Source organism: Primulina eburnea, chromosome 12, assembly GCF_022965805.1.
Source record: "Primulina eburnea isolate SZY01 chromosome 12, ASM2296580v1, whole genome shotgun sequence".
Taxonomy (NCBI): domain Eukaryota; kingdom Viridiplantae; phylum Streptophyta; class Magnoliopsida; order Lamiales; family Gesneriaceae; genus Primulina; species Primulina eburnea.
Genome location: NC_133112.1, coordinates 14,033,944 through 14,055,213, shown reverse-complemented (window position 1 = coordinate 14,055,213; position 21,270 = coordinate 14,033,944).

Sequence of the window (21,270 nt, the reverse complement as noted above, 5' to 3'; positions counted from 1 at the left end):
AAAAATCTTTAACTTAAAATCGTAAACTTAAATGCGGAATTAGAAGCGCTGCTCCTCGGGTTATGTGCACCGACAGTCCAGCAAAGTCACCCGTCAAGACCTCCAACATCATAATTATTAATATCACCTGCATCAACACACCTAGTGAGTCTAAAGACTCAGCACGTCCTATCTTTGATAACAAGTAATACGTAATACAGTTAACATATAACAGTGAAAAATACGTGTACTTAAAATATCATTTTCATGAAGATGCAAAACATAATTATTTTCGTAAATATTTTCATGATGCATAAAACTTTAAACAATAACATTTTCGTAAACTTAATCATATCATCCTCAACATATTCATATTCATATTATCATCAACATATACGTATTCTTTTTACTTTCGTTGAGTTCAGATCGTTAATTGTGACTTTCGTGTTCATCTACGTCTACGTCTACGTGTTGGGCGATGGATCCAACTACATGTAACCACAGTACTGGGCGGCGGGGACACCAGCGACACTCTCACTCGTCAACTGGGCCTTGGCCTTACGTATTAACATATCATCGTATACATCTACATATCCGTATCCAAGGAAACACGATCGTCGGGCTCCCACTGGGACCATAACCCTCACGAAATTTCCAAAATATCATCGTATTAGTCACAATTACTTCACTTCCTTCAACGTTTCATATTCTCATCACTTTAAAAATATTAAACATGCGTATAACGTTTTTCTTTTAAACCAAGCATGCACCATATCTTTTAAAAGTCCATAATTAAACCATAAAATCCATAAACGTTTTAAAAATAACATTTTAACATATAAATAACCACGAACATTTAAAATAACATTCTAACATTTTAAATCATAAACATTTGAAATAAATCTTTTGTCATAAAAATCCCTAAATATATAAAATTCCATCAACATTTAAAATAATCATATAAAACCCCACAAACATCCATAACCATTGAAAATAATCATATTAGCACATAAAACAGCATTTCGGGCACTACCACGACGTTTACTAATTTTTAGGTGTAAAAAGACCGTTTTACCCCTGGACGTAAAATTTCACGTTTTTGACTTATTATTAATTTCATTGACTCTAACATTTCCCAAATAATTATTTAAGCCTACATGAATTTTTTCATATTTTTATTTAGCTTAAATCAAAGACTTTTAATTTATTCTTTAAATGTGACGTATTAATGCGTTTTAATCACGAATTAAACCAAACCTTAATATAAAATTCCCAAATAAAAAACTTAGACCTATAATAATTATTTAAGCTTAAACTAATTTTTCATAATTTTATGAAGCCTTAAAACTAGGCTTTTCAATTAACTCGTTAATTAGCGTTTCGTGCGGCGATTAAATCTCGATTAAATCCAAAACTCGTTATTTTGATCCCAAATTTTTAACATAGCCTTTTTATTATTTATTATACCATTCCATGTCATGAGCCACCCCCGTGGTCCCACGGAATCAATTTTGGCTTAATTAATCTCGTTTTTGACCCTTCGACGAACGCACCGAGCCATCTCCTAATTTACTCGAGCCACGCCCGAGCCATCTTGAACCAAAACCTAGCCAACCCATCTAGGGACCCTACTGAAACAATTAGAACCCATTGGAACTTACCCTAAGCCCCAAAAACGAAGCAAAACATTAGCTGCAGAAACAGCCCCAAAACACATCTAGACACCCTTGAGCCAAACTCGTTTTTCCCTGAGCCAAGCTCGAACCCTCTTGAAACAACCTCGACCCAGGGCTCCTATGGCCCTACTGGACCCTTAGAACCTAAGGACTCGAACCCAGCCCCTGAAACCAAAGCCACATCTCAGCAGCTTGTCATGGCCGAGAAAACCCATATGCACGAGGACTCTTGTTTTCACTCTTAGGACTCTAGCCGACCGAGCCACCCCTGAAACAACCTGTTGTGCACTTACCTAGGACTCCAAAGAGTCCCCCTAGCCCAGCCCGAGCCCCCTGGTCAAGCCCCTTAATCCCCTGTACCCTGCGCAACCCTGCACTAAAGAAATTTTCTTTCTCGGGTGGGAGTCCTTGCTGTCAAGGACTCCTCCCAGCCTCTTAGCTCGAGTCCTAGCTTGGCTAGGACTCTTCCCTAGACTCCCTCCTGACCTTGGCCAACCCCTGGAACCAACCGAACCCAGCCCTAGCCGTGAAGAACCAAAAAAACGAACCATATACTCCTTGGCCTGCGATGGTGCTTCAGCTTGTGTTGTGGATCGTGTGTAGTGTTTTAGGTGCTATTTTTGGTGTCTAAATTTATCTAAAACAACGTCTAAGCATGTCCTGATCATGGCAGCCCCTTTAACAAATATAAAGCATGATTTTGGGAATTCAAAACACCAATTTAGGACCCATGTACATGAAGTTACGAGACTTTTTAACATGCTGCTACGTTTTTCAGAAAAATTCATGCATAAAACAAATAATATGATGTGTTAATGGTTTGAAGGAAGAATAGGCGTGCCTTTGCGTATTTAACGCACGAAAAACCCATTGACGATCGCGAAGAACGGACGAGAACCGCGGCTTTAATCTCCCTAAGCTTCCACCGAATTTTTCCTTCAAAAATATAGTGTGTGCCGTGTGTTTTTCTTGCTTGGGAGAGTTTCTGAATTTTGAAAGAGGTGTGGCCGTGAGATTGGTTTTGCAAAGTGAAGGGTTTTGTGATTAAAAAAGCTTTAAATAGCTAATTGAATTACTAATTAGGCTTAGGCCTATTAAGCCTCTAAATTAAACCCATTAGTATAATTAGGATTTAAATAAAATATTAGCAATGTTTTTGTTTAATTAAATTTGTGAATTTATTAGCCGGGTTGCCAAAAAACTCGTATTTTAGTTGAAAAATCAACACCGATAAAATTTACGTCCCGGTGTATAAAATCACCTCAAAACCCTTTATTTTCAAAAATACTAAAAAGCATCGACCATATTTTAAATAATTAAAAATAATTATTTAATAAAAAGATTTTACATTTTTTTTCAGCCATCGGTCCCCGTTCCTTGATCGTCACTAGAATATTCCTTAAAAATACATTTTTAATGCATCATGACAATTAAATCATATTTAACAAATAATCATGCATGTCACATAATCAAGTAAGCAATTAATATCAATTAATTAACCATTTTTCAGAATTCCTAGATTTGCATGCCGTTGGTTTACGTCGTCTTAATTTTGGACCTTACAGTAACTTTATCATTAATGATGTTTTACTAGTTGAGAATCTCAAGTATAATCTGATTAGCATCAGTCAGTTATGCGATAATTGATTCTCAGTTCAGTTTGACAAACATTCTTGTTCAGTCAGAGACTCAATTGATGAGGTCATCCTATTGGCAAACGGTGTGGAAACACTTACAAAGTCAGTTGGAATGATCAACCTTATGTACCAGTATGTTTTATTGCTTCGAAATCTTCTAAAAACTGGTTGTGGCATAAGAGATTAAACCATCTGAACTTTAAATCTATTGCATATCTAAGTAATCACGATCTTGTCACTGGTTTGCCCAAAATGGATTTTACCAAAGATAAAATATGTTCAGCATGTCAGTTTGGTAAACAAGTAAAATCTTCTTTTAAAAACAAGGGCAGTAAATCTTCTTCCCGATGATTAGAGCTGTTACATATGGATCTATTTGGTCTAATACAGTCATGAGCTTAGGGGAATGAAATACACCTTGGTGGTTGTGGATAATTTTTCAAGATTTACTTGGGTTATTTTTCTCAAATCCAAAGACCAAACTGCCGCACCACTGATCAAGCTTTTCAAAAGACTATTAAATGAGAAATCAATTGGAATTGATAGAATCAGATCCGATCGATTAACTGAATTCATCCATCAAATTCTTTCAAATTTTTTAGAAAATGCTGGAATTAAGCATGAGCTCTCAGCAGCTAGAACTCCTCAGCAAAATGGTGTTGCTGAGAGGAGAAATCGGACCCTTAAAGAAGCTTCTAGAACAATACTTGCTGATTCTGGTATTTCTCAAACGTTTTGGGCAAAGGCAGTAAACACTGCGTGTTATACTCAGAACAGATCGATGATTAATAAAAATCATTTGAAAACTCCATATGAGATCTGGCATGAACGAAAAAGTGTGGTTTCTTACTTCAAAATATTCGGCTGCAGATGTTTTATTTTTGACAATGGCAAAAATCATTTAAAAGCCTTTGATGCTAAATCTGCAGAGAGTATATTTTTGGGATATTTTTCAGGCAGTAAAACTTATTGAGTTTTTAACAAGAGCACACAAAATGTTGAAGAGTCTATACATGTTTTTTTTTCAAGAAATTTTACTAACTAATAAGCCAACTGATCCAGTTGAGCTAGTTGATCGATTTACAGATATCAGTTTGGAGGATGATCGTGAAGAAGAAAATCATATCAATCGAAACATCCTTCAAATACATGAACCTGAAATTGTTGATCAATCAGTTGAACAGGAAGTCGTTCCTGAAAGTCAGTTGGTAAAGCAAAGAAATGATATTAAGTTACCAACTGAAACTGAAAACATTCAGTTGCCTACATAAGTAGTTGCTGATACAGAAGCAACAAACGCTGAACTCAAATGGAAGAAATGACATCCTCCAAAATTGTTGATAGGTAATCCATCTGACCGGGTAAGAAAAAGAAATCAAATGCTCAATTTATTTATTCATTCAGCTTTCGTATCGCAATTGGAACCGAAGAAAACTGATGAAGCTCTTGCTGATCCAAACTAGACAAATGCAATGCAAGAGGAGCTGAATCAGTTTACCCATAACAATGTCTGGAACCTAGTTCCAAGACCAGTTTCAAAAACTGTTATAGGGACAAAATGGGTGTACAGGAAAAAACTGAACGAAGATGGTTCAGTTGTGCGCAACAAGGTGAGACTGGTAGCACAAGGATACATGCAAGAAGAAGGAATTGAATATGTTGAAACATATGCACCAGTTGCAAGACTTGAAGCAACAGAATATTCCTTGTCTATGCATCATTCAAGAATTTCAAAGTCTATCAGATGGATGTAAAGAGTGCATTCTTGAATGGTCAGTTGCAAGAAGAAGTCTATGTTGAACAACCTTCAGGTTTCATCAATCATCATTTTCCTGATCATGTCTACCATTTGAACAAAGCCTTATATGATATGAAACAGGCTCCAAGAGCTTGGTATGAAACTCTTTCAAAATTTCTAACTGATCAAGTTTAGTCTGTTGGATCAGTTGATAAGACATTGTTCAAATTTTCAAAGAATGATCACATTTTACTCGTTCAAATTTATGTTGATGATATTATATTTGGGTCAACTAACCCCATATTGTGCGAGAAATTTTCTAAGTTGATGCAGGATAAATTTGAAATGAGCATGATGAGTGAACTGACATTTTTTTCTTGGACTACAAGTGAAGCAACTGGAGACAGGCATTTTTATCAGTCAGACTAAATAGATGAAGGAGTTGCTGAAGAAATTTGGTATGGAATCGTGTTCAGCTGCAAGTACTCCCATGAGTTCATAAGTTAAACAAGACACTAATCAATGGGGAATATCAGTTGAGGCGACACTTTACAGTGGTTTAATAGGTTCATTATTATACCTAATTGTTAAACGTCATGATATTGTATTTGTTGTCTGTATGTGTGCTAGATTTCAAGCAAACCCTAAGCAATCACATTTTTCAGCTGCCAAACTTATTTTAAAATATCTGAAAGGCACTCAAATGTTAAGTTATGCTATTCCAAAGACTCCTCTGTCAATCTAGTTGGATATTCAGATGCAGATTATACAGGATGTAAGCTTGATCGTAAAAGGACAAGTGGATCATGTCAGTTTCTAGGAGACAGACTAATCTCTTGGTTCAGCAAGAAGCAGACATCCATTGCTACTTACATAACTGAAGCAGAATATCTTGCTGCTGGGAGTTGTTGTGCTCAACTGCTCTGGATTCAGCAACAACTGAAAGACTATGGAGTTATTTCCAAAGAATCGCCCATATTTTGTGACAATACAAGCACGATTTCTATTACCTACATCCCAGTTCTTCACTTAAGGACCAAGCACATAGATGTCAGGCATCACTTTATCAGAGATCATGCCTTGAAGAAGGACATAAGGCTGGAATATGTCTCAACTGAACAACAAGCAGCTGACATCTTCACCAAACCATTGCCCGAGACTAATTTTTTTCACTTTCGCGATATACTTGGATTAATTGATTTATCCTAATCAGTTTTACTGCTAATATTTCAGTTGTTAATTAATTTGAGTCATCTATCAGTTCTTAATTTTTAACTTATGTTGGCTTGTCAGTTTGTTATTTGTTGGCTATTATGTTCAGTTCGTTATTTACTTATCAACTGATGAGATTAACTCTTGCAGGAAGATAAAAAAAACAAAGATAAACTAGATAAATATCTTATTCATTTCAAGTAATAAGCACGGAGTACAGTGAAATATTCTTCCTCAACAGCAGAACTCCACTTGGCAAACCAATCGGTTAAAACTCCGGTGGAAGTCTTAAGGAAGCTATCTGATTCAGCAATATGTTCTAGGATATTCTTTTCCTTCTGAAGCATTAATAGGTAGGTACATTCATCTGTGAAGATGTCCACCTCATCAGCAACGTGCAAGCGCTGCCAATATTTCTTCATTTTTGCCACAAGTTTGGGGGTGGTAGCCGCTCCACACTCTTGGAGGAACTGGAGTCATTGAAGCTCTTCCCAGTATCGGAGAATTTTGTGGAAGACCTCATCTTCCATAGCAGTCTTTCTTTTCTCCAGAGCTGAGTACTTAAATGCTTCGGCCATATCCGGAGTCTTCGAGCTACTTGCACCTGCCATTATAGCTTTTGAATAATTATTTTCTAATATGATTGAGACTAACCAAGCTATTCTCATTTATAACACAGGGTCAAGGAAGGTGAAGGGACGAAATCATTACGGCAGACGATTAACCTACTAAGTATCAGATTTATTCTAATTCATCATTATTATATCATGATTAAATTCTAGTAATTTATATATGCATTTATTAAGGGGGAATATTGGTTTTAAAAGGTTAACTGAGAAGACAGCTATAATGCCCGAGAATTTGATTACCGTAATCTGAAATGATTTGGGTATAATTACTGTAATCTGAGATTAATCTGAAATGATTTATTGATTAATCAAGGTAATTATAGACGGAACAGAGTGGACCGGGAAAAGTGAGAAAAGACGCGAAATATATGTGCAAGGAGGTGTGCTCACGCACATGCGCGACGTGATGTGCGAGCCATGCGCGGAGTGGACAGAAGACCCCGCGCATATGCGCGGGGTGTGGGCGCGCATATGCGCGAGGTGTCCAGTAGCCTAGGGAAGTACTCGGCGCATATGCGCGACGTGAACGGCGCACATGCGCGAGCAGGACAGAGAAGTTGGCGCACATGCGCGGCAGAAGGCGCACATATGCGCGAGTGGATTTGCGCTCGAGACAGTAAGTCTCGCGCATATGCGCGACGATTTGCGCGCACATGCGCGAGCACTCCAGTAGCAAGTTTTGGATAAAGCCTCCAGCGCATATGCGCGGGGCTTGGGTCCGCATATGCGCCAGTCATGCAGAACAAGAACAAGACACTTGTCTTTTGAGGAGCAATGTGTATATATGTATATATGTATATACAAGCAAATTGTTCTTCAGAATCGAAGGAAGAAAACCGAGGGAAGCTTCGGGTGAAATTGAGGTTACGAGCAATCTGCCTATCCGATTTTGAATCTGACTTCCGTAGGGTGTTCCTATTGACGTAGGCTACAACTGGACATAAGTTTTGCTACGTTTTGACATGTTTTGAAATTATGCTATTGTCAGAATTGAATATTAATCATATATGATGTTCTTGACATAATAGACATCGTATAATTGAAGTCAGACTTGTCACGCCCCGAGTCCGAAGCATCGGTGACATCCGGCATTGTTTAACAATTAAATTGAAAACAATAAAGCCTCGTATCAAATCAAACCAGTCTTTTTCATAAATGAAATATTGTCTTACAATGACAAAGGAATAAAATACATCAGAGTTTCTAATAGCGGAAACGAAAGAAAAGTAAAATGTTGAATTCTGATCTTGATCTCTGATTCACCAACCCCAGAAAGCATCTTGCTCTTCCTCATTCAGTTGCTCCTCATTCTTATCTGAAATTTGTAAGGGGTGAGTGTTTTGGGAAACACTCAGCAAGTGGGGGTCGATCGATTCCAAAGATACATATAGAACTTAATTCCTTAAAACATTTCTTTAACATACTTTCAAAACTAATATTCTTAACTTGGCACAACGGAAACGAATCGAATAAGAGACATAACTTATCAAATGATTCAGAACAAAACAGAAGCAATACAGATCATTTCAATTCGGAACAGAACATATCAGAACAGACAGAACACTGTTACTCATCTCATTTCCATGGTCAAATTGTCCCCAATATGTTAGTCCTCTAAGGGGTGAGGCTAGAACATGGTTTTATACCCACCAATGGAGGCCAGACAGAACATGGTTTTATACCCACCAATGGGGGCCGAACAGAACATGGTTTTATACTCACCAATGGGGGCCAGACAGAATCACAATTCTCGTCCCATTTCAAATTTGAATCGTAACAGTACAAACAGAATTCGGAAGTAATAGACAGAACTTTTCAGATTTTCAGATTGCAGAGTTTTCATACGGACACAGCGGAATCAACGAATTTCGAAGCATAGAAGAGAACACATAATCGATCGAAATTTTAAAATAGAATGTCTTAGAAATTTCGAAAATGAAGACACACATACATGCATGTCATGATATACATATTCAAGTTTAAAAATATAAACGAATACATATCAAAAGCCCACTTACTTGAATTGTTATATGAAATTCTTTCTTGGAATTCCGGCAGCACCTCGGCGTATTTTTCAAAAATACTGCTTTCACTTCGACAGTATGATGACGCAAAACTCCAGCACGTCAATCGCCCGAGCTTCTTTTCTTCCTTGAAATTTCGGCCGAGTGGTTTGAGAAAGGGGAAAGAAGCCGAAATTTTGAGGTTTTCTTGGGGTAACCTTTTCTATCATCCTAGAGTCCTATTTATAGAAAATCCCTTGCCCCTTTGCCTCCCCTTAGCCGTCCCCTTGGCCTCCAAGAAATGGAGTAATGGTGGTCAAAGGTTATTAAATCATCAAGCTCCATACCAAGCATCAAAAGCCATTTCTTGCATCATTATTGTGTCTTGATCTCCTAGCTCATCCTTTAGCTCTTCCATGGATTTCCTCAAAGATCATTTCTTGCACCATTAGCTTGTCCAATCCTTTAGCTCTCATTTTAGGACAAACATAGTTGAGCTTCCTTGAGCTGAAAGATTGTGTCCTTGAGCTGGGGTTTTACTCCTCCCTTGGCAACAGTTAAATGGATACGGTTACTTGTAGCTTGACCTCCTGTTGAGCTAATCCCTGAGCTTAGAATCTACTTTCTAGAGTTAAATTTGATGAGATTTAAGTTATTATTCCAGTTGTTTAGTTAAAATAAAAATTACTGAACTCATTTTAAATAATTTTTATATTACTTACTTGATTTGCTTCGGTCGAAATTTTCGGGTTCTCACATCCCTCCCTCCTTATTGAAAGTTTCGTCCTCGAAACTTGCATTAACTTGATCATTCAAATAGGTGAGGGCATTGCGACCGCATCTTTTCTTCGAGTTCCCAAGTTGCCTCTCTTTCAGTATGATTTGACCATTGTACCTTGACATAAGGTATTGTTCGGTGCCTCAACACTTGGTCTTTGGTGTCCACTATTCGAATAGGGACTTCTTCATATTTGAGTTCCTCGTTCAGATTACCTTCGATCATTAGAGGTGTAACTTTAAGTACATGATTCGGGTCCGGGACATATTTTCGTAGTTGTGAGATGTGGAAAACATTATGTATTCTGGACATCTCCGGCGGTAAAGCCAGTCGATAAGCTAAATTTCCCACCTTATCCAGTATTTCGAACGGTCCCACATATCTTTGGTTCAACTTGCCGGATTTGCTGAACCGAACTACTCCTTTCATGGGAGAGACTTTGACGTAAGCTTTTTCTCCGATCTCTAGTTCCAAAGGCCTTCTTTTCAAATCAGCCCAACTCTTTTGTCTGTCCTGAGCTGCCTTGAGTCTTTCTTTGATTATGGCTACTTTATCGACAGTTATTTGAATGAGCTCTGGCCCGGTGATAGCTTTTTCTCCGACTTCATCCCAGTATAAGGGCGATCTACATTTTCGACCATACAGTGCCTCGTACGGAGCCATTTCGATGCTACTGTGGTAACTATTATTGTAGGCAAACTCTATCAACGGTAACTGCTCACTCCAATTTCCATGAAAATCCAATTGCTCTATGAGTTCTTCCATGTTGACCATCTCATTTTGTAGATGCTCGATGTAATTCTGCAGTTGCGTGTTGTGGTGATCAAGGTTGTTCACTTGGTCCTGCAGTTCTTGTATTGTCGATTGGCTTACTTTCTCATCGATTTCTTGTTCTCCAATCTTTTCCTCAAGACGATGTTGAATACTGAGAAGGCCATCACTTCGGATTTGGAGCGTAAGAATCCTATCTTGCGCTTTCTTCAGCTCTTGTTTGGTGATCTCATGCTGTCGTTCCGACTCTAGATGATACGCAGCGTATCGTCTGACGTCATCGCGCAATTTCTTTTCCTCAACTCTGGCTTCCCGAAGGTCTTCCCCTATACATATATTGTTTCCATCCAATTGGTAGTTATCTCTTTCTAGTTTCTCATTTCTTTCTTTCAGTATTTTAATTTCCATCTCTTGCTTTTGAAGTTGACTTTGGAATTCATTTATGATGTTTTGGGGATCCATGTAGTGTTCCTAATAAGAAAAGAACATTTTCATAAGATATTTGTCAAATTTTAAATATGAAATAATGGAAAGTTTCGAAATAATATTTTTCTCGGTCACAACTTTATTACAATCCAGATATTCTGTTAAAAATTTGCTAATTTAATCGAACACATCTCTTCCGTCGCTATCACTATCGCTCTCGACTCCATCTACCTCCATGGGTGCTACTTCTGCTTCCTCCATGTTTTCTATCACTGAATGTAGGTAGTTATTCTGGTCTTGGAGCCGATCCATAGTGTCGTGGAGCTTCGAAATATACTGATCCTGCTTGGCGATGTACTCCTCCTGGCGCTGACGGGCCTGAGCAGCGCGATCCTTTTCTATCTCAATTCTCTCAAGTAAATCCTTGTTAATTGAAACCAAGCGCGCGAAGCGAATCGAATTCGTCGGTATCTGTAGCATTTGACTTTCAGCTACATCCAAATGATGATTGAGTCGCTGTACGTCCGACTCCAGCAGGTGCCTAATCTCATTCAGCTCTTGCCTTTCCAATTTCCCTTTGGCTAGTCGCGCCTTTAAAGTCGCTATTTTCCTAGCGTGGTTATCGATGGTAAGCTGACGCATGCGCAGAGCAGCCTGTGCGCGAGTACGAGGGGCAGCCATTTCCTAGGATAAAAATAAATCATCAGAATCGTAGAAAGGCACGAAGCACAAATAGTAGAAACAAAGTTGTCGATGAATTTTCAATAATAAGGATTTTCGGAATGACTGACCGAAAGGATAGATTTTTGGAGCTGTTCGAATTTTTAGAGAACAGATGAAGGTTGGGTTCAGATTGGGATGCACTAGGCTTTTGCCAAAATTTGACTTTGTCAAATTTTGTCTGTCAAAATCCCAACGGGATTATGAACCTGGTAGCTCTGATACCACTTAAATGTCACGCCCCGAGTCCGAAGCATCGGTGACATCCGGCATTGTTTAACAATTAAATTGAAAACAATAAAGCCTCGTATCAAATCAAACCAGTCTTTTTCATAAATGAAATATTGTCTTACAATGACAAAGGAATAAAATACATCAGAGTTTCTAATAGCGGAAACGAAAGAAAAGTAAAATGTTGAATTCTGATCTTGATCTCTGATTCACCAACCCCAGAAAGCATCTTGCTCTTCCTCATTCAGTTGCTCCTCATTCTTATCTGAAATTTGTAAGGGGTGAGTGTTTTGGGAAACACTCAGCAAGTGGGGGTCGATCGATTCCAAAGATACATATAGAACTTAATTCCTTAAAACATTTCTTTAACATACTTTCAAAACTAATATTCTTAACTTGGCACAACGGAAACGAATCGAATAAGAGACATAACTTATCAAATGATTCAGAACAAAACAGAAGCAATACAGATCATTTCAATTCGGAACAGAACATATCAGAACAGACAGAACACTGTTACTCATCTCATTTCCATGGTCAAATTGTCCCCAATATGTTAGTCCTCTAAGGGGTGAGGCCAGAACATGGTTTTATACCCACCAATGGGGGCCGAACAGAACATGGTTTTATACCCACCAATGGGGGCCAGACAGAATCACAATTCTCGTCCCATTTCAAATTCGAATCGTAACAGTACAAACAGAATTCGGAAGTAATAGACAGAACTTTTCAGATTTTCAGATTTCAGAGTTTTCATACGGACACAGCGGAATCAACGAATTTCGAAGCATAGAAGAGAACACATAATCGATCGAAATTTTAAAATAGAATGTCTTAGCAATTTTCGAAAATGAAGACACACATACATGCATGTCATGATATACATATTCAAGTTTAAAAATACAAACGAATACATATCAAAAGCCCACTTACTTGAATTGTTATATGAAATTCTTTCTTGGAATTCCGGCAGCACCTCGGCGTATTTTTCAAAAATACTGCTTTCACTTCGACAGTATGATGACGCAAAACTCCAGCACGTCAATCGCCCGAGCTTCTTTTCTTCCTTGAAATTTCGGCCGAGTGGTTTGAGAAGGGGGGAAGAAGCCGAAATTTTGAGGTTTTCTTGGGGTAACCTTTTCTATCATCCTAGAGTCCTATTTATAGAAAATCCCTTGCCCCTTTGCCTCCCCTTAGCCGTCCCCTTGGCCTCCAAGAAATGGAGTAATGGTGGTCAAAGGTTATTAAATCATCAAGCTCCATACCAAGCATCAAAAGCCATTTCTTGCATCATTATTGTGTCTTGATCTCCTAGCTCATCCTTTAGCTCTTCCATGGATTTCCTCAAAGATCATTTCTTGCACCATTAGCTTGTCCAATCCTTTAGCTCTCATTTTAGGACAAACATAGTTGAGCTTCCTTGAGCTGAAAGATTGTGTCCTTGAGCTGGGGTTTTACTCCTCCCTTGGCAACACTTAAATGGATACGGTTACTTGTAGCTTGACCTCCTGTTGAGCTAATCCCCGAGCTTAGAATCTACTTTCTCGAGTTAAATTTGATGAGATTTAAGTTATTATTCCAGTTGTTTAGTTAAAATAAAAATTACTGAACTCATTTTAAATAATTTTTATATTACTTACTTGATTTGCTTCGGTCGAAATTTTCGGGTTCTCACAAGACTGAAGAACAGATTGTGTATGTAATTGTTATGATTTTCGGAATCGATTTGACTGAGGTTTCATATCTGATTTGTTTTGTTATTGAGATTATGAGTTGAACTGATACTGATTATGAGTTCTGGTATTATATCTGTGATGTTGGGACTGACGGGATTATTGAGACTGTATTGTTATACCGTCAAAACATCAGTTGATTGATATTGATCAGATTCGATATTGATTTAGATTGTATTGTGTACCGTATGTTGATTGACATCGATTAGAGTGTATTTTGATTTGAATATTGATCAGAACATGTTCCGAATTGAGACGTATATTGATATTGTGTTTTTTCGGTATTATTATTATTACCAGATTGGGAATGGACAGAGTGGGATTCGGGACTTCTTCTTCTTCTGAGCGAGAAGATAAAGGTATAAATTAATGTTGAGTTGGGATTGCACAACTCAAGTGAGGTTTGACTCGAGTTTCCCTAAATCACATACTTTATCTTATTGCATAGATATTTGCAATGAATGAATTGATATGCTTGTCTTCTTGATCGATAGATAGCAGGTATTAGACGAGTAATCTTGTGACATAAGTACCTGATAGTGGCGGGATCGCCACGGGCACATTGCAAGATGTCACAAGATAGTGTATTGGCGTTAGTGCCAAAGTCTGTCACCGGATGTTTGGCTATCGATGTGGATAGAATTAGAGCTTTGTCTATTACTGGTGATCGATACTGTATCGATGTGGATAGTCGGAGATTTTTCTATTACTGGTGATCGATGTTATATCGATGTGGATAGTATCAGAGCTTCTTCTATTACTGGTGATCGATACTATCTCTATGTGGATAGAATCAGAGCTTTTTCTATTACTGTTGATCGATACCATATCGATGTGGATAGAATCAGACTTTCTTCTATTACTGGTGATCGATATGAAATGCCAACATTTGGAATCGGGATCCCTAGGCTATGATTGAGTCTAGTCTAAAACGTAGAGTCACGAGTCTAAGTGACAGTTATATCGAATTATATTGATTGATTTTAATTTATGTTCCTGAATATGGTACACGCATATCGGTGTTCCTGATTTTGATACATGTTTAGAATATGAATTATTCTTGATATTAATTCATGTTTCTGATTCTGTTACATGTTATGAAGGTTTGTTATATGCTTTTATATGATTATATGACTGCATGTATACATGATTTATACTGAGAATGTAATTCTCACCGGAGTTATCCGGCTGTTGTCTTGTTTGAATGTGTGCATGGCAACAGGTGGGATAGGATCAGGGTCAAGAAGAGAACGAGGCTGGACTAGATAGCGTGTAGATCCGGGCTTCGAAGCAACTTAGGATTCAGCACTGACATGTAGTTGAACCTAGCTGGATTCTTGTAGATAACACAGGATTGTATGTTTATGTTTAATATGTTTCCGCTTTGCATTTAAAAAAAAAATTAGACCTTGTTTATTATAATTGATTAATTAGTCCCAATGATGATTAAGAACATGATTAGCGTCTGAGTCCCCACAACAGCAGTTAGTAAATCCTCAATTGAAAAGACACAGTTTCAGAACTGATCATTCAGCTGATTATTTTAGTAATCTTCTCACATAAGTTAACTAATTAACCACATTATATTCCAAATCAAGTGATGTGATTGTTTTTTTTGCTAAATAGCATCTTTAAAACGTGGCCTCATTTGAACAATTTGAAATTGTACACACGCTTGCAGCACACGTACACACGCTTGCAGCACACGTACACACGTTTTTAATTAAAATTTTTCGTGGACTGACACATGTCCAAAAATTGAACAGTCGCCTAAATATGTACCTTTCATGCCCCAATTCAGTTCTTCCTTACGCGAATATCAATTTTCAGAGCAAATTCATACTCATAGCTTATATCTTGCAAATTTTCAGGTTTTCGTATTCTCAGAAATGACAAATCAAATTCCAGCACACGTTTTGAATGCAATGGCTATTGATTTTGAATCAGTTCTATCAGTCAACGAGGCAACTATCAAAAATGTATTTCTAAAATTGGAAGCAGCTGGTTTGAGGACGTTTCTGGGACAATCTTCTCAGGAAATCTACCCGAAGGAACTTCATGATTTCTACTCAAATGGATATATAAATTCTGATGGAAACGTCATCACTACTGTCAATGGTCAGTTGTTGACCATCTCTGAAGAATCTTTTGGAGAACTGTTCTTATTGCCTACTGATGGGCTCAACAACGTTTCTGAGGTTAATACATCCGATATTGAGGAGATGCAATCGTTGTTGTCAGCTGATGGTCGGAAAATCAAAGTTTCCGATCCCAAGAAAGAGTTGAAGCCAGAAATCCAACTGCTGGCTGATATTGTGGCTAAGGGGATCTTAGCTAAGGCCGGTTCTTTTGCTGCCCTTACTCTTGAAAAATTTCAAGCGACGACTGTGATTATGGCTGAAAAGAAGGTGAATTGGAGGCATATCATCGTCACCATTCTACGCAACATGCTCAAATCAACCAATCAGTCAAGGGGATATGCAGTTCAAATCAAAAATGATATTTCCTGAAAAAAAGAAAAAAAAAGAAGAAAGATGTTGAAGATCTATGTAATTTTTAAGTTATATTCTATGACCCATTTATCTCTCATAAAATAAATGTGAGAGAAATATATTGTACAAAGTAAATAAATATGTGGTCAAGAAGCATAAACTTAGTCTGATTCCATGATGTTAAAAAAAATCCGGAAAAAAATATATAATAAGAACAACTAGATTTAAATCAATGGATTTCCTATCTTTGATTAGTTTGGCTCGTTTGTTTGTCTGCATTCTGTAAAACATTTTCCTGAGCATTTATCTGTATTCCAACTCCATGAGAGAAACCGTTCCCATAAATTGAAACATTTATCAACCTGTGAGGATATGGAGTTGAGACTCTTAATAGGAATTTCTGAAGGCCATTTACACTTAACTACCTGAAAATAAGCTTTTAATTGATCAGTTCTGATTATTTCATAAATTATAATTATAATGATCTTGATATAACTTTGACAGTTTTCAAATTTACTTTAAACACTTGGATAGTTCTGATAACATTTATATTTAAATTAATCAATATGTTTTGTGTTGCTATTAACGCCTAAATTGCTAAGGACTAACAATAAGATAGTTGGATGGTGTGATAAAATAAAAATTGTATATTAATTAAATGTTTTATAATATAAATTTATAGTTTTTGTTTTATTAAATATTTAAATATTATATGTTTATAATAAATTGTATAAAATATAAGTTGTTGTATAATTACAAGTTTTTACTATTTTTTACAGGTTCGATAAAACAAGAATAACCTTGACGTTGCAAATGGGATTAAGATGATTCTTGGACATGTAGAAAGTTTATGTTAATATCTACAATATTGGTGGCAAGCATGAGATAAAAATCTTCTCACAAGTGGAATCAAATTAAGCAACAAATAAAGTTACCAAAGAAGTGGCAGTTTTACCATGCTCTATCATTTTGACATATCTCTCAAATTTCTTGGTTAAATGGTTAAAAAAAATACCACAATTCAAACAACTCAGATATATACATGTTTTATTTTATGTGGAAAAGAAAATTTGGATGGGAAGATTTTAAAAAGTGATGTGTACTAAATATAATTTCTTTGGACATCAATGAAGACTTATGTGTAAAAAAATAATATTTTATTTGTGGTTGTCTCCCCTAATTTGGCTATAAATAGGGGTGCATTGTAATGAACTGAGATATCACTCATTCTATGAACAAATATTTGAGTTCATAGTATTTCTCTCTTTATTTTTCCTTTATTTCTTCATTTAAATATAATTAGCATGTTAATTTCATATTCAAAGTTTTATACTTTGAATAATAAGTAGCTAACTTCCCAATGTTGAGATGAAAAGTTGAAGCTCTTGGTATGATAATAAGGTTATTAAAAGGTAATAATCTATGTTTTAAATTATTTAATCATTATTTATTGTTTATGTTCTATTTATTTCTTTAAGTATTATTATACCCTATTTATAAGTGGGAGTTTTGATTTATGCTATATGTTACACTAAATTCTTGGATCCATTTAAATGTTAGTTTGGTATTACCAACCATTTAAGTGGACGCCTTGATTTATTATATATGAATATGTTATAATATTAATTTATTAGTATTACCAACCATTTAAAATGAATGCCTTGATTTATTATATATAAATATATCATAATATTAATTTCTTCGTACAATTTAAATGTTTGTTTGGTTTTACCAACTATTTAAAGTGGGAACCTTGATTTAGTGTTTACAAATATATATCACAATAAATACTTAACAACATTTATAAGTTTTGGTATATATTATATAATTACAAGATAATAATATATAATATAATATAAATATGATTATTTAATATATTGGAACCATTTTATTAAGTGGATTTCAATACTGTTCATTAATTTTAACTTTATTAAAATACCAAGAGTGGTTCCTTTAATCTCAACTACTTAAATTAAAATTTGAACAATTAAAAATTACCAATTAAAGATTCAAACAATTAAAAGAAAAAAAAAGACATTGTAGTGGACTTGTAATTACCTTAGCTTCCCTGTGGATACGATATCGGACTCACTGAATTATACTACTTGTGGACAATCTGCTCTTGGGAGTGTAACAATCAAAATTGCGACATGACGTTGTAATGTCCGAAAAACCAACCTACGTAAACCACATGCATGAAAATTATTTTAATTGTTTTATTTAATTGACATTAAATACTTGCGTGCAATTTAAAATCTATAAATAAGGTACCTAGGGGTTCTTCCACCCCATAATTCAGCCCCTTTGCAGCCGACATTTCACACAATACACACACCATAATTTCGAAAATATCAAGAGGATGAAAAGCTAGGATTCTTCGTCGTCCGGTCGTCCATCTTTGCACCCTCGCCAACGATTGAATATTCGAGCGTTATAAACACAAATGCACGTTTTCTAAAATATTTTACGCATAATTCAAATCATATTATGCATATTTTAGTTGTTTATGCATGAAAAATATAGGTGCTCGATTAATTTTATGGTAGAACGAATATTTTCAAAAATACGATGATTTTACGCTAATATGAAAAAACATTATGAATCCAACGGACACACTGCCAACTAGGGAGATTTTTGAATAAAAAATGAATAAATTTGAAGGAAATACATGTTGGAAATCGAGGGGAAAGCTAAGGAGGTGAGTCCTAGGGTTTTGAGAATTTTTCCTTGTGCACTAGTGTGATTGATGGCTCGGATAGGATGCATGGGGTGTTGGGGCTTGACTAGGTATGAAGGAGGGTTTGTTCTGGTCCTTGTTAGATCTTAGGAAGAGTCCAAGCATGGCTAGGACTCGAGGAAAATGCTAGGGAAGAGTCCATGGGAGTTGGGACTCTTCCCCATGCGCGCATTCAAGGAAGCCTCAGGAAAAGGGGCTCACAGCTTGGTATGGGGTTGGGCTAGGTGGTCAAGACAGTGCCTTAGGATGGTCCAGTGAGTGTTAGGAAGGGCTGGGCTCAATGGTGGCCTGGGTAGAAACCTCCACGCAAAGATGGCAGCAACAGCCGTAGGTGGTGCGCGCATCCCTTGTTCTAATGGCAGGGCTTGCAACATGGATTATGGGCTTGGGGCTGGGACGGGATGGTTCTGATGCTAGTCCAGGGATTTTTATGAGGGGGTTTGATCGGTGGTTACTTGAGTAGAAGGGTCCTAGTTCGAATAGAATCGTAGGAAGACTAGGAAGCAAATCGCGCAGCTTGTTCTGAATTTCTTGGCTTCGTGCATGGGTTCAGGGGCTTGGACTGGGATTGATTGGTTCTGGAAGTAGTCTGGGGTCGACAAGGGTTAGGTGTGCTTGGTGGTGGCTCAAGAAGGAGGAGTCCTAGTTCGAATAGGAGTCCAAGTGAAGGAAGGAAACTCGCGCAGCTTTGTGTCTTTAGCCCAGGGTGATTTGTGCGAGCTAGGGCCTAGTTCTAAGTGTCAAGGTTGGTCAGTAGGGTGCCTAGGTGGGTTGGGTAGGGTCTGGCTTGAGGTGGCTCGAGCGTGGCTTGGTGGAATTGAGAGATGGCTCGCTGTGTTCAATTAAGGGTCAAAAAAGAATTACTAGAACAAAATTTCGAACCATGGGTCCACGAGGGTGTTCATTGCTCACAAGGGTATTTTAGGTAATAAAAAGTTCTGCATGTTTAAAGTTTGGGAAGAAAATATTGAGTTTTGAATTTATTAGGGAATTAAACGCCTCACGAATTGTTAATTAAAGAATTAAATAAAAAGCCTTGAATTATGCTGAATAAAATTATGGGAAAATTAGATTTTAGCTTAAATAGTTATTTGGGATAATCCCATGTCATTAAAAGTAAGAAAAATTCAAAATCGAGAAACATTATGTCTAGGACAAAACTATCATTTTACACTTGGGAATTACGTAAAAGTTTGGCAGCATCCCGAAGGATCATAATGCATGTTAAATGTTTTAAAATGTTGATTTTGATGAAAATATGATATTTTATTATTTATGATAAAGCTGTGCAATTTTTACTGTTAAAAAGCTATTTTTGGAAAGTTATGATATTTTGTGCTTTTAAAAGAAAATGAAAAAAAAATTTGAAAGATGTGAATTGACTGTAACAAATAATATATGTTATTTGAGGGATCCATTTTAAGAAGGAACATTGAACTTACAATTCTGTGGGGATGTCGTGAGGGCAAAATGCCCAGAGGACCTCGAGTACGGGCCAGAGGAACCCCGACGTCGTATTCTCACGGTGGAGCCTAGTGCCCGCCCCCATGGGCCATGTGAAGCTTAAGACAGATCAGTCAACCAAAGGATAAAGGCAGTCGCTTTCGAGGATCAAACTTCACCCAAAATGATAAATGATTGAAAGCTTTACGATTTTATGATATATGATTTTTATATGCCGAAAATTATTTTAAATGGTTTATTTATGTTCAGAAATTATTTTAAATAAAAGTATAATTTTACTGCATGTGCTTGTATCTGTATTACTTGTTTTTCATGTTTAGAACGTGTTGAGTCATTAGACTCACTAGGTTTGAATGATACAAGATTTGATGATATGAGAAAGCGCTGATGCTTGAGTGGATCGGGTGCGGCAGTACACTACCGATGGATATTTATTTTCGCACTAGATTGTTAGATAAAAAATTTAAAGGACTGTTGTTAATGATTTCATTAGAGATTTTTATGCTTTATTTTATGTTAGTTGTTATTTTTAAAGGTCGACGTAGGATTTTTGGTTAGTTGATGATTTAAGGATATTTTTATGCATTTGAGATTCAAATGTTAAATTATTATGATTTATGAAAATTTTAAGTTATTTATGTTTAGCAATTTTCGTGTTTATTAGTAAAAAAAAAAAATCGAGGTCGTTTCAGACGTAGGAGCATTTGAAGTCTCCGAACATCCATAAACAAATTTGTGTCTATTTGTTTATTAGATTTACTTATCATTTCCATTGTTTTAAGGATGCATTGTTGAAGCATTTTATGTGTTCTTCAAATACAAAAATATTACATACAAAGTTTTTGATAAAATGCTTCAACCAAAATAATTTTACTCATTCGACTTTCTTATATTTTAAATGCTTTACAAAATATTTAATCGGTTTCTACGAAAGATTATTTCGAGTGTCTTCCGCTTGGTTTTAACACCAAACTCGATTTAATTCATCAGTGTTCAATATTTCAAGAATCGGGCTATTTTAGCTCAACCATTTATCCCCCTAAC